Source organism: Leucoraja erinacea, chromosome 34, assembly GCF_028641065.1.
Source record: "Leucoraja erinacea ecotype New England chromosome 34, Leri_hhj_1, whole genome shotgun sequence".
NCBI classification, from domain to species: Eukaryota; Metazoa; Chordata; class Chondrichthyes; order Rajiformes; family Rajidae; genus Leucoraja; species Leucoraja erinaceus.
Window position 1 is genome coordinate 8703117 of NC_073410.1, and position 15116 is coordinate 8718232.

At 40.6% G+C, this 15116-nt stretch overlaps 1 long non-coding RNA gene across 1 annotated transcript; it reads right to left on the reverse strand.

Annotated features, from left to right (window-relative positions):
• Positions 1-272: 272 nt before the first annotated feature.
• LOC129713077 (uncharacterized) lies at positions 273-7831 on the reverse strand. The gene is made up of 4 exons (XR_008726181.1): positions 7775-7831; positions 7497-7631; positions 6525-6575; positions 273-1951 (listed from the first exon to the last, which is right to left on the reverse strand). It is a non-coding gene; the product is annotated as an uncharacterized LOC129713077 (long non-coding RNA).
• Between the last annotated feature and the right edge of the window lie 7285 nt (positions 7832-15116).

Here is a 15116-nt window from a genome sequence, read left to right on the forward strand (position 1 = left end):
ACCTGGTAACTATTATGGAGACCCACTCTAAAGGGTCCGTCGCATGAGCATGCGACTCCATGTGGCAAGCGCGACCTAACGTGGTCGCTTGAGCTGTACGGCCTCGCGGGGCCAGTCCCACTTTGATCGCCGGAGCCGTATGGAGTTGTGCAGAGCTGGGCCCGACATCGCATGGGGCTCCGAAAAACTGACCGTGTTCAAATATTCCGTGTGGCAACGGCCTGCCGGCCTGCAGCCGCCTCGACGCCGTATGCACCGCCTCGATGGGCGTGCGCAGTGTCTCGACGCCGTACGCAGCGTCTTGACGCTGTACGTCACGCGCGAACTTCCCGCGGACTTCGCTCGAACTTCACGTCACTCACTCGACCTCCGCGCGGCCCCCGCTTCCGGTTTGGTCACGCTCGCCGCATGCAGGCGCATGCTGGTGGGACCGGCCCTGTACGGGGATCACTCGATCTCCGCGCGGCCCCCGCTTCCGGTTTGGTCGCATGCTCATGGGACAGGCCCTTAACAGAGACAGTACAATGGTTCTGTCATAGCTGTTGACCTCAAATCCCTTGCAAATACATGGTTGATCAAAGTTGGTCATTAGCAATTTAATCAATGATGGTCACTGGTTATACTTCACTCATTGTTAGTTTTGCTCCTAGTTTAGACAGACAAAATGCAAAAGGTCGTGATGGGGGTTGGAGCTGGGATAATGGGGTAATAGAAGGGATGCAGTGGTGCAGCTCTTACTGTAAATAAAGAAGATAAGTGACAATGGGACAGAAAAATAATGGAAATGATAAGAGATAATAGAAAAATCACCAGTTATTATAATTTATTATTATTTATAGCATTCCCTCCGTTACCAATAGCAACAAGTTGAGAGAAAATTAAATAAACAAAAAGCTAATCATGAATAGAATAAGCCGAATAACGGCAAAACAGTTCAATCACATTATTAAGTCAAGAATTGAAATCTCACCATTTTGCTGCAGTGGAATTTAAAACAAGGTAATTAAATAAGTCAGGAATTTAAAAAAAAATAGCAATCCTTATCAGTAATCTCATAATATTAGTGAAATGTTATCATGTTAACGTTTTGTGCATTTTGAGAGACACTGTTGAGTCAGAAAGTAAAGTCTTGAATTTAAATGAAGCTAATTTAGTGGCCATGAGTTGTACGTAAGCTAAGGTAATTTGGGAAATTGGACATTGTTTACCTGGAGACAAACAACAGCAAACATTTGAAGTGTATGCAACACATTTTTAGTGAATTTTCATTTAGCTAACAAATAAAGACACAAGCAGTGATGGATTCGTGGACAACTAAAGGGTTAATAGTTTTACATTATTGCCGATAAGAACAATAAGTTAAATGATTGGGAGAATTTTAAGAAGCAAGCAACAGCGAAAACCCAGCAGTAAATTAGCAAGGAATATTTTAAAACACATAAGCATCTACTGTGAAGTGAAAACCTAACAGAGTAGCAAACACAAATGTGGGTCCCATCAAGACATCAGAGAATAAAGCAATATGGTGAATAAAGGAATCGCTGAAACTGTCAACAAGTATTTTTATAAGTCTGCTGCAGAAAACACAATAAAAGTGGCAGAAGCAGAACTAGACCAAGTGTTTGACATCAGGAAAGTGCTAATGAAAGTAGAAAGAGATTGAAACCAACAGATTCTCAGACGTGATAGTCTGGTTCACAACATCCTGAAAGATGCTGTTGCAGAGATCGTGGCTGTGTCAGTGATCAAACACATATCCAGACTTTACACATATTGTGTCACGATTTGAGGATTATAGAAAGTTCTTCTGGATAGAACATAGAAAGGTACAGCACAGAAACAGACCCTTCTGCCCACAATGTCCGTGCCGAACATAATGCCGAGAGAAACTAATGTCATCAGCCTGCACGTGATCCATATCTCTCCATCCCTTGCAAAACCATGCACCGATCTAGAAGAAATAAAAGCATCACTATTGTATTTGCCTCCATCACCAATCCTGGTACCAGGGTGTACCAGGCACCCAAACATTATCTGAGTAAAAATCTTTCCCCACACATCTCCATTAACCTTTGCCCCTCTTACCTTTAAGCTATTATCTCTAGTCCTTGACATTTCCACCCTTATAAAAAAATGTTCTGACTGTCTACCCTATCTGTGTCTCTCACAGTTTGATGTGCATCAATCAGTTCTCCCCTCAATCTCCAGCATTCTAGAGAAAACAATCCTGCTTTGTCCCATTTCGCCTTGTAGTGAATACCCCCTAATCCAGGCAGTATTCTGGTAAACCTCTTCTCCACCCTCTCCACATCCTTCCGATAATGGGGCAACCAGAACTGCATGCAATACTCTGAATATGATGAAACCAAAGCCTTATAGACATGCATCTTGACTTCCTGACTGCCGAGATGTCAGGAGTTGGGGGAGCTTGTTGCGGCTCGTGTAACCATAGCATTGATGTGGCTGAATTTCTGGTGAATTATAAAATTTACAGAATATCGCAATAGCTGCAATTAGAGAAGCTTGGGCTTCTTGGTCAATGTTCCAGTCACTACCCATACAAACCTCCCTGACTAAAGATGTCCTTTGCTCATTTGGTCCTTGAGGGATTAATTCACTGGAGTTTTCGTAACAGGAAAGAGAAACTTTCTTGGATGCAGTGTGATGGGATTGAGTGAACTGGCGGGTTCCTTCCCCATCCTATTAGCCCTTTCACTGTTTCCCACTGCTCCCCACTTTTCCTCCCTGGTCCTTCAAAAACAAAAACTGAACTGAAGTACATGATTGCCATTACATGATTGATTCCTATCTACACATTTCCACAGGCAAGAAGACTGGTTAACGGACTGTGTCCCCTCCCCATACATCATACACCAACACATCTAACCTCGCCCATACTTTGACAGCTAGGCACCTGCCAAAGCAAAGCCACTGTTTGGTCTGAATGTCTGTTTTTTATTTCAATTTTTAGGCCTATTTTAGATATGTTAATTGTAATTTTTAAAGCTATATGTATTTATTCTGTTTTTATTAACTGCACTGACGGGAACTGTTTGAGAAACATTTTTTTGTTTCTTCTGTGTGTGTAAGTACTCAGTTAAAATGACATTAAAGTATATACTGAATACTGAATACTGACCAATCAAGGTTTCTTTTTTTAATATTATCATATCTGTAATTGCAAACAAGGACAGTTTGAAAGGACAATTGTTATCTTTATTAAGAATATTGGAAATATTTTAAAAGTGATTTGTACACATTGCTGGCCTAAGGTTTATATGGTGCAATAAATATTTAAAAAATACAACCATGCAATGAACGTTTTGTGGAGAAGAATAGCCTACTTTCCTGAATGTACATTATAAACCCATTTACAAAGAATGTGGTTACAATTTTAGTGTGCAGAGCAGAGAGGAAATCTTCCCCCTCCATTGCTTCCATGTGGTATCATTATAATGAATCTGCCAGATAGTCCTTCTATTGTCTATCCTCCCCTTGCCAAAAGGGAAATGATTTCCATTCATTTTACAGTGAGTTGCGGAATAGTTGTCGATGACAGATGTTATGCTTACCGAGAATGAGCGTTTGTCGGGTAATCCGAAAAATAAATCTGAAATTTATAAACAGTGATGCGCACACAAGCTGCTAATGAGGGGAGGGAAACTTGGCTGCACCCGATTAATATGAAGATTTGAGCTCATCTGAAACACATTAATAGAGTGGCAGTATGTTAATGTGAAACTGGGACACATATGGTGTCCGTTAACACAGACTGCAACCTGTTAATGGAACAATTTAATGTCACACCTGTGGTACGTTAACGGAAAACTTAAACACACAAAACCTATACGGTGCAATAAAGGTGGCATTCATTATTTAGTTTCCATTTCTGTTTATGTTTTTTAACTTTTATGCCAGCTTCAGCAAGGATTAAGTGCTTCCTGGATGATACTTAGACTTAAATGGCATTCCATTTTTTAACATTTTGGCAAACGTGGGCCAACTTGTGATTTGTTTTGTTTCTCAGAGCTGTTTTCCACTTGGAATGACAAATAGATCATACGCTATGAATTTTGTTGACAGTATTGGGGCAAAATATAAAATTGAGGGGAGATTTTAAATAGTAGGTAAAGGATCAATGTACCATCATGCATGCTTGACATGGGAAAGAGATGGGAAATAGAGATAGGGTGTGCAGTATATATCTGGCACAGTGCTGTCCCAAACGTTGAATTTCTCCCCTACTGTGTCCATAACAGGTGTGTTTCATTAATGGAAAGTGTGCGATAGCTATCATTTTCTTTTTAGTAAGTGAATGATCGACATCTATGATTGTTTATTTTCCTTGAAGTCTGATGGAAAGCATTAATTGTACGAGGGAAGTACTTAAAACTGTTAAGCATGAAAGTGATTTCGAGAAATTCCTGCACTGCAGAGTGCAAAGCTTAGCCGTCATATTTAATAATATCGTATCAAGTCTTCCTGAAATATTTCCATCAGAATGAAGTAGCCATCAATCACTTGATAAATTAGGTGGATGAATCCATATGTGGGACCCTTGCCATCCAAGTATGGATAGACATGATTTTGTGCATTGAAGCATAGCAATGGAAACTGTGCATGATTGCTTCCAGGAATCGGGTGCTTTCCCAGCACCAACGCATTATATAAATGTGTAGGTTTGAGGGGAACGGGTGAAGTTTGATAATGCAATGCACATTTGCAGATCCACATCTCCAGATCTTGCTAATCCAGGCTTTATTGCTTCTGTCTGAGATCCCCCATATCCCAGATTTCGGTCTTCAGCCATTTTGATCCTCATGATACCAAGTAAAGGTTGGATACGATATCCAGCTGGATCACGTGCAGGCAGAGGAGATTAGTTTTTCTTGGCATCATGTTCGACACAAACATTATGGGCTGAAGGGCATGTTCCTGGTACACCAGTCATTGAAAGTAGGCATGCAGGTGCAGCAGGCAGTGAAGAAAGCGAATGGTATGTTAGCTTTCATAGCAAAAGGATTTGAGTATAGGAGCAGGGAGGTTCTACTGCAGTTGTACAGGGTCTTGGTGAGACCACACCTGGAGTATTGCGTACAGTTTTGGTCTCCAAATCTGGAGGACATTATTGCCATAGAGGGAGTGCAGAGAAGGTTCACCAGACTGATTCCTGGGATGTCAGGACTGTCTTATGAAGAAAGACTGGATAGACTTGGTTTATACTCTCTAGAATTTAGGAGATTGAGGGGGGATCTTATAGAAACTTACAAAATTCTTAAGGGGTTGGACAGGCTAGATGCAGGAAGATTGGTCACGAATAATTCACTGATGCCCAGTTTGTGTTTTGATAAAATTACCTGGCTCCAATCCTCACAACAATCTTGCTTTAATGATCAGAAGTAAGAATCACTGCACTTAATATCAAGGCAAGATTAGAGCAAAAATAGCATCACTGTGCCTTAGTAATATTGAGGTCACTGCATATGAAAGAAAGAATATTCCAATGGCTGGAGCCATACTTCACACAATGCATAGACAGACACAAAAGGCTGGAGTAACTCAACTGGACAGGCAGCATCTCTGGAGAGAAGTGATGGGTGACATTTTGAGTTGAGACCCTTCTTGAAGACAGGTCTGAAGAAGGGTCTCGATCCGAAATGTGTAGAGTTGCTCCGGGTTTTTGTGTCTATCTTCGGTTTAAACCAGCATTTGCAGTTCTATCCTTCACACAAAGCAAGGTGGTTACATTTGTTGGTCACTCATCCCAGCCCCAGTTCATCATTGACCATCCTCAGGGCTTTGTTCTAGAGTAAAACATCTTCCGCTGCTTCAACAAGAAACGTCTGTTCATCAGAAGATCAGAAGTGTGAACAAGTCAATTCCATTTGCAACATGTCAGAAACCAGAGGAGTTCAACCATACATAGACAAGGACCCAGACAAGATTCAGGAATTGGCAAGAAATGTTTCCACCACACCCAACAGGAATATGTCTCATTATCTTGACTTATCATCAACAATAAATTCAACTGGATTAGCCACAGATATAAAGTGGCTACATGAACAGGCCACAGACTGGTATTCTGAGATGAGTAACTTGCTTCCTCATTTCTCAAAACCCTCTACACCATCTAGTAGATATGGCAGTGTTCTCTCTGCCTGCCTGGCTCCAACAACTCTCAAGAAAGTTGGCATCATCCAGGACAAACTAATTCATTAGATTATTAATTCACGTGCCACCTCAAGGATTTATTCCTGCTACCATGAGTGCTTTGAGCAAAGACTACAAATACCTCGTATGAGCTACTCCGGCAGTATCTTCAAAGCCCATCATCTCTACCACCAAGGAGGGTATGGGCAAGAGGTACATGGCTAAGCTACTAACTAGCACAGCCTGGTCTCTTCCAAGTCATGTTGACCACATTCCTACATCATCTCTGGGTTTAAATCCTGGAGCTTGGTGCCTTACAGCACTGTTGAAATACCTCTACCAGAGCACAGTAGTTGTTTAAGAAGGCAGCTTACCGAAATCTTCTCAAGGGCAAGTAGTGCTGGGCAATAAATACAGCACAGATCCTGAAAAATGAAAAAACTAATAAGTGCCCATACAGATATTTGGATGAAGGCAGTAATCAGCTGTGTCTTACTCAGCAGCTCCTTCCTTAGGCCTCTTTGGATTGTAAATACACTTCAGACCTTATCTATTCGACCAATGCTTCAGTCACCAGCCTAATTCCTCTCTGACTGCTACAACTCTCTGTCTCCAGCTGCATGAAAGATGTTATAAGCAGCTGGCAAAACATAAAAAATTGGGTTTATCTTGATTGAGTGATAAATGTCAACCGATGATTTCATTATTTGCAAAAGTATAAAGACTCACATTTGAACAGCCGAAGAGCACGAGATAACTCAGAACAGTGCCCTGTTTTTGGCTCTCCTAAGGAATAATGATGCTCCTCTTAGTGAATTCTAGAAAATGCATGACACAGAAGGAGGCCATTTGGCCCCTTCTGTCTGTATCAGGTCGCAAAAGAACCCCTAAACCTAATCTCACTTCCAGTACATCCTCAGCATTACAGGTGCAAGGTCTGCAAGTACATGTTTGCTCTAGCAGACTATATTGTGGTGTTATGCACATCATTCCTTGCTGTCGGTGTGTATGGCAGATCATTGTCCCATGAGCTGCTTAAGTTGTCTAAGGGTCTGAAGAAGGGTTTCAGCCTGAAACATTGCCTATCTCCCTCCCTCCATAGATGCTGCTGCACCCGCTGAGTTTCTCCAGCATTTTATTTTGTGTACCTAAGCTGTCTAAGGGCCTGACCAACTAATTTTATTAACACATTTTATGTTTTAAACTTTCATCTTTTGAAAAAATATTTTTAAAAATTCGAAACATTTGCGCATCTAGTCTTTAATTATTTAGAGACGACCATATACTGTATTTTCACAAAAAAAAGCAGAGTTGAAGAAGTGTTTAAATTTGATGATGTTTTCTACCTTGACAAGAAGGGTTCCGACATGAAACGTCACCAGTTCCTTTTCTCCAGAGATGTTGCCTGACCCGCTGATGTTGCTCCAACACTTTGTGTCTATCACCCTTCCAGGCAGTGAGTTCCAGACTTTTGTCACACTCTGCATGAAAAAAAATCTTGCTTTTAATTATTTGAAACCTATGCCACATATTTGTTAACCCCTCTATTAAAGGAAACAAATGAACTATCCCTTACCTTGCATAGGGGAACTAAAATTATAAACAGTCATGTAAATGTACTCACCAGAGCCCCTCAAAGTTGAAGCAACCATCTCTCTTGCAATGAAATTTAATTTTCTTCTTCCTGGAGTATTACTTTTGGTCTCCAAATCTGAGAAGGACATTATTGCCATAGAGGGAGTGCAGGCCGGTTCACCAGACTGAATGTCATTTTGTGCAAGGGACTGAATAGACTTGGTTTACATTCTAGAATTTAGAAGTCTGACAATAGAAAATACAAAATTAAGGGGTTGGAAGGCTATCATTTCACACGATTTCACGAGGGGTTTGGATGCCAAATCTGATGAAAGAACTTTTTCCACAGAGAGTGTGAATCTCTGGCGGAGGGTAGTTGCAGAATTGAATTTAAGAGGAGTTAAGTTGGGCTAAGGGGATCAGGGGGTATGGAGAGAAGGCAGGTACGGGATACTGAGTTGCATGATCAGCCATGATCATATTGAATGGCGGTGCAGGCTCAAGGGCCGATCCCTCCTAATTTGTATGTTTCTAAACTTGCAGAACATAATGTGCTGAAATTTTGTGCAAGGCACAATCTGATCTGAAAGGATCTTTTTTTCACGAGGTTTGTGTCACTGATGAAAAGATCCATGGTGTGCAGAACGAATGTGAAGTGGGCAGGTAGAAGGTTGCAAACCAGTAACATAACGTGATCACATCCCACTTTTGTGAAAACATCAGCTGAGGAAGCACAATGTGAGAAGGATCTTTTTTTCTACAAAATTAAACGTATTCAGTTATTTCCAATAGTTTTTACACATCAAACTATAACAAAACACGTGCCACCATAACACAAAACTGGCCAAATATTCCTTACAACTAAACATCAAAGTACTATATTACAATCCTGATCCAGGATTCAGACAATCCCCAATGGCGCTCAAAAGTCCCGGAACTCCTCCATGGTTCCGGTGGACACCTCATGTTCTTTTTCAAGGGACACCTGGGCACGGACATAACCCCGTTCAAGGGGCAGGCCGTCGGCTTGTGAAAAAGTCTACTGCACCTGGTAATATTATGGAGCAATATATATTCCCAGGCAAGTACCAACCAGACCTGAGCCTGCTTAACGTCAGAGAAGATCAGGCACTTTCAGACTAGTTTGTCCATAGGCAATCTCCAGGTTCAAGTCACACCCCAGTGCCTTGTGTTTGATGCTCTTGTCCACCACTCCAGCAGAGGTCTGACAGAGCACGGCACTTGTTAAGCTAATCTTGCTACTTGTGTTGATATGAGACTGTGGTCTACCTGCCTTTGGAGCTGGAAGATAATGATGACCCAGCTCTAATTTTCATTATGAGGTAGATGTCCTGGGTAATAACTTTGCCTCAATCTATGTTTCCAGAACAATTTAACTGATCATTATTGCCATGATGTTAATAACTTTATTGCCAAAGTTTCCTACATTTTAGCAGCACCTGCATTCAAAGGTCCTCCGTTTACTGCAAAATGCCTTTGGATGTTCTGAAATAAGCATAAAATGTAATATACTATGTTTTTCTTTTCATTATATATACAAAGTACCAACTTCCTCTCATCCATTTACCCAGTGACATCTAAGTGAGTAAGATGTTTAAGAAGGAACTGCAGATGCTGGAAAATCAAAGGTAGACAAAATTGCTGGGTTCGAAACTCAGCGGGTGCGGCAGCATCTATGGAGCGAAGGAAATAGGCAACGTTTCGGGCCGAAACGTTGCCTATTTCCTTCGCTCCATAGATGCTGCCGCACCCGCTGAGTTTCTCCAGCAATTTTGTCTACCTAAGTGAGTAAGACGATCTAGGATTCTTGAATTAATTCTTGCAGGTGAAATTAATTCTAATATTAAACGCGGTTCAAATTACTGAACAGACATCTTATGAGAAGGGATTTGCACTGCACATCGAACAGGTTAAAAACTCGGTTTTGTGGTTTGGTTTATATTCCACAGATGCTATCTCTATGTTAATGGAATTATGTTCTATTAGCTTCTTGGCTGAGTTTCAAACCACTCAGAAGGGCTCTCCAACTGACTATTGTTGAAGACAGCTTACTCTCCAATTATCTCTGGTTTGTGGCCTATCCAACTGATCTCTATTTGGTTTACCCATTGTTTTGGTAACCTCAACACAGCACAATCCCTGACTTTACTGGCATTTGATGTCTGGCAGTGTTATGGCCCTGTCCCACTTAGGAAACCTGAGCGGAAACCTCTGGAGACTTTGCGCCCCACCCAAGGTTTCCGTGCGGTTCCCGGAGGTTGCAGGTGGTGGAAGCAGGTAGGGAGACGGACAAAAACCTCCGGGAACAGCACGGAAACCTTGGGTGGGGCACAAAGTCTCTAGAGGTTTCCGTTCAGGTTTTCTAAGTGGGACAGGGGCATAACGATGCAAAGAAAAGTATTAAATGTGACCTCAAAAAACAATGTTGCACCAAAATTAATGTATCATAAGAAATATTATTGAGGAAATCTGAAAGAAATTAACAAAAAATAACCGGGAATAAATAAATTTTATATTAAAAAATACAAAGACCTCTACTATGTTCATCTGTCATATTCCTTGTGTATAAGAAGAATGCTTTAATTTAAAAAAAAAGAATTCTCTTTATCTTTATGCTGAACTTATTTTCAGCACTAGAAATATAAAAGGGAGTCACCAACTAATTCCATAATATTTTCCACTGTGTGTACTCTGATTGCTTTTAATGTGAACCTGGTTTTGATTACACATTACCTCTGCAGTCATCGTTAAGCTGTTTAAGCAATCGCCAAGCAGGTGATTGTACAATTTATGTAGAATTAGTACTAGATTAAGATACAAGTCTTCAGGCACAGATAGCAAAGATTCAGCAGTTCAGACAGATTTCTGCATTGTATTTTGTGGCTTTTAAAATAAAGATCTTAAACATATGTTCAACGACAATGTTCCCTTATAATTTATGAAATCATTCATTATTTTGATTATGAATGTGCTAGCATTTATGGGCTTAGTTAGATGTGCTCTTGAAGCAAAGAAAGATTTAGTAGTTGATCATTGAACTCCTTCACCTCAACTCCCTCTTTCATGGCCCTTCTTTTAATTCACTCTGTTGACCCTCTGCTCACCCTCCAAAATATTACTGCACCTCTCTGAATTCCGTCCTTACATTTTTCGACACTGATGAAAGTCATTCGTTTGTTGCCACTGGGTCAGGTAATACCAAAATATGATCTATTTTTACGGAACCTCAACCTTGAATCGTGCCCTTGCCCCTCTCTGGGAGTGTGGTGATTCTTAGGCCATTCTGCCAGGTGTGTTGGGAGTGAAAGGGGTGGAACTAGTAAAACATAGAAACATAGAAATTAGGTGCAGGAGTAGGCCATTCGAGCCTGCACCGCCATTCAATATGATCATGGCTGATCATCCAACTCAGTCCCGTACCTGCCTTCTCTCCATACCCCCTGATCCCCTTGGCACAAGGGCCACATCTAACTCCCTCTTAAATATAGCCAATGAACGCAGAGAGTTCCAGAGATTACCACTTTCTGCGTGAAAAAAGTTCTGATCTCGCTCTCGTCAAAGGCAAACGCCTCCGTTGCCCTGCAGTGTGAGAACGGGAGAGGTTGAGAAGGAGTTTGCTCTAGCCTGTCCAACCCCTTAGGAAATTTGGACTGTAAATCCCCTCTCAATCTTCTAAATTCTAGGAGTATAAACCAAGTCTACAGTCTTTCTTCATAAGACAGTCCTGACATCCCAGGAATCAGTCTGGTGAACCTTCTCTGCACTCCCTCTATGGCAATAATGTCCTTCCTCAGTTTTGGAGACCAAAACTGTACGCAATACTCCAGGTAAAATAGTAAGATGGTGGCGTGGAAGAATAGTATACATGGGCGATGATGAATTTTAGTTTACCTTACATCATGTTTGGCACAGACATTGTGGGCCGAAGGGCCTGTTCCTGCGTTATACTTTTCTCTGTTCTATGTTTTGTGTTGCGTGTTCCATGCTCCATGTAGGACCTTGCTTGTGATACGATTCCCTCTCATATGTATATGCAGGGAATGGAGTGATATGGATCTTCTACAGGCAGATGAGATTAGTTTATCTTGGCATTGATTCTACTGTATGTTTTATGACGTTCTAACCATCAAACGTTATTTATATTGAGTAGGTTGTTCTAGTTTCAGGATTCAGTGCCATGTATTATGTGCAGCTAATGATAGCTTTTCGGAAAAAAATTTGCTACTACTGCTAGGACTGTTTCACAAAATAACAACAACTTGTATTTATATAGTGTAGGAAGGAACTGCAGATGCTGGTTTGAACCGAAGCTAGACACAAAATGCTGGAGTAACTCAGCGGGACAGGTAGTAGTATCTCTGGAGAGAACGAATGGGTGATGTTTCGGGGTTGGAAGGATCTCGACTGGAAATGTCACCCATTCCTTCTCTCCAGTGTTGCTGCTTGTCCCACTGAGTTACTCCAGCAATTTGTGTCTATCTTGTGTTTGTATAGTACCTATAGCGTAATAAAATATCCCAAGGCTTTTTGCAGGAACACTGCTTTTAAAACGCGATGGTTTGGCTCATGTATCTATGATTAATTGCATGCATTCATTTCTAAGCATATGGACGTAAGGGCTGTTTTCTTTATTGCCACATGCAGACACAAGAGAGTGCAGGTGCTGGAACCGAGCAAAAATCAAAGTACTGAGGGAACTCAGGAGGTCAGACAGCATCTGTGGAGGGAATAGACCAACAGCATTCAGTCTGAAGGAGCGTTTCCACCCGCAATGCCATCTAGCCATTCCCACCACAGATGCTGCCTGAGCCGCTGAAGATCCTGACTTGAAACGTCACCTATTCATGTTCTCTCGAGATGCTGCCTGACCCACTGAATTACTCCAGCATTTTGTGCTTTTTTTTGTAAACCAACATCTGCAGTCCCTTGTGTCCTCCTACACTTTGGTTTTTGCTCTTTATTGCTCTTGCTTGTGTTGCTGGTCATGCCTAAACTATGCAACACCTTAAAGTGAGGATAAGCACAGTGGTTTTAAAAAGGAAATGAACAAACCTAGCATAACAGTAAAATAACTCTGCATCATCGAACAAAATTTACAGCACTCCATCTTTGGAGATATTAAACAGGCGATCAAAAACTTGATTGAAGAGTTAGGTTTCAAAGAGGAATTTAAAGAAGGAAAGTCGGATGGAGGCTCAGGGACTCAAGTAAGGATTTCCAGAGACATAACAGCTGAAGGGACAAAAAACAGTCTTGGAGCAATTGTAATCTATTCTTTTATATTTTTGATTACCGAATATATTTTTTTAATTTATTCAGGGGAAGCCAAAACTATTGTTGGTTTGTATTAATCTGTCATATGTTGTCGACTGTCTCCCTTTTTGAGAATATCTTTCCAGTTCTTAGGTGTTCCTCAGACAGTTCATAATGAATTAGTTATTTTGAAGACACCCTCAATATAAAACCAAGCACCATAAGAAAGTTGCAGACATTCAGAACATAACAGGAAAGCAACCAGGCATCTTCTAGAAAAGAGCATTTAGAAATGCCAGAGGAGAGATGGTGAAGTCATCTGTGCCCTTGTTAATCGGCATCTAAGGATAGATTTAGATGTTGGAAGCCTCGCAATCCATTTAATCTCCATCTAGAAGAGCACCAGTTCTACAGTTTGCTTATAACAAGATCTAATTATTTCTTAAAATAGACATTTATGCTGCTTTCAACTATCCTCGTGGCTAGGACTCGAAGGTTTCTTTAAAAATAAATCTTTGCATCCAAAGGGTTGTTTTCAAGAGATTTCAGTTTTAAAAATTGATTGCAGGGTCATCACATCTCATTCAAAACAAAGTTACGCCATTTCATCCTTTGCTGCTCAGGGTTATTTACTCCAATTTAAAAACATCTGGAGTTGGCATTCAGCCTTCCAGCCACATTGTCACAAATGATAAGATAGTATTGCATTATCCCAAGGCTTCACAGCAATATTTGATACAAACATTTGGTCTGCAATTCTCAGGTCAATTTTCAATTTCTAGATCCATCATTAGCAACAGAATCTCCAATTGCTTTATGTTCTAGATCGTAATTAAAAGGTTTAATTTTTGCTTTGACCCGCAGACCATCCAACTGAAGGAAACCACAAATGCTTTAACAAGTGCTGCTCAAAACTAACATTCCATATCTCCTTTGTTTGATATGTCAGAAACCAATCATTCTACTTTGTTTCCAATCAAACCTCGCTCCTAAACCAAAGTCTGAAGTAGGGTCTTGACCTGAAACGTCAACTATTCCTTTTCTCCAGAGATGTTGCCTGACCTGCTGAGTCTGACCAGCATTTTGTGTCTTTCGGTGTAAACCAGCATCTGCAGTTCTTTCCTACACATTTTGTTAGCTCCTAAGCCTCCAAGTTTAGGCAGCTTTAACAAAATAGATATTACACACCTCACTTGCCTTGTCATAGTGCATTTGTTTTAAATAAATTTGTTTAGATGTCTAGTAAACAAGCCTCACCATTTTGCTTTTTACTCTATGTAACATTTTATAGAATGCCATGTTCCACAGTGCATATGTTTAGCTCTGTAACTTGAGCATAAATAGTGCACCTTTGATGTCTTTTCAGGCACATGGACAGAGAATAGTGGGAAATACTTTGATGTCATTCCACAGGGCCAAGGACAAAGAGGTCACATTGGCTCGTTGGCTACATTTACATAGGAAAACATTAAGATGCAAAATGTACGGATTTTCTTTGCACTGAAAATGACTTATTTTCTTGTACTAAATTAACCACATGCAAACCATTATCAAATTTGTTCCAGCCCATCAGTAATATGAGCCCAGACAGAATTTCTGCCAAAGTCATTGAATGACCTGAGGCCTTGAAAAAAAGCTGGGGAAAAAAAATCACATTTCAAGATGGTTTCATTTATTTGTTTTTGTTGGGTTTACTCCTTTTTTTCCCTTTAATGGAAAAGATGGGAGTTTCGGTACCTTTCTGGTATATAGCACCTACATGCTTTCAACTCCTTTCCAGTGAAACTCTAAACACAAACACTATAAATTTTAATGCATTGAGATCTCATCAACATGACCCATTTCATGCCACAGCTTGATGCCCCAAGGACTTCTACAGGTCTTTTGAAAAAAATAAGTTCTTAATTTGTCTTGCATTTATTTCAACTAATTTCATTCCATGCATGTGTATGTTAGTTAATTAGTTTAGTTTATTGTCACGTGTACCGAGGTGCATTGAAAAGTGGAAAGGCTATACTTGATTACAATTGAACCATCCACAGTGTACAGATACATGATGAAGGAAATAACATTCAGGACAAGATAAAGTCAGATTAAATATTATTCCAGGGTATCCA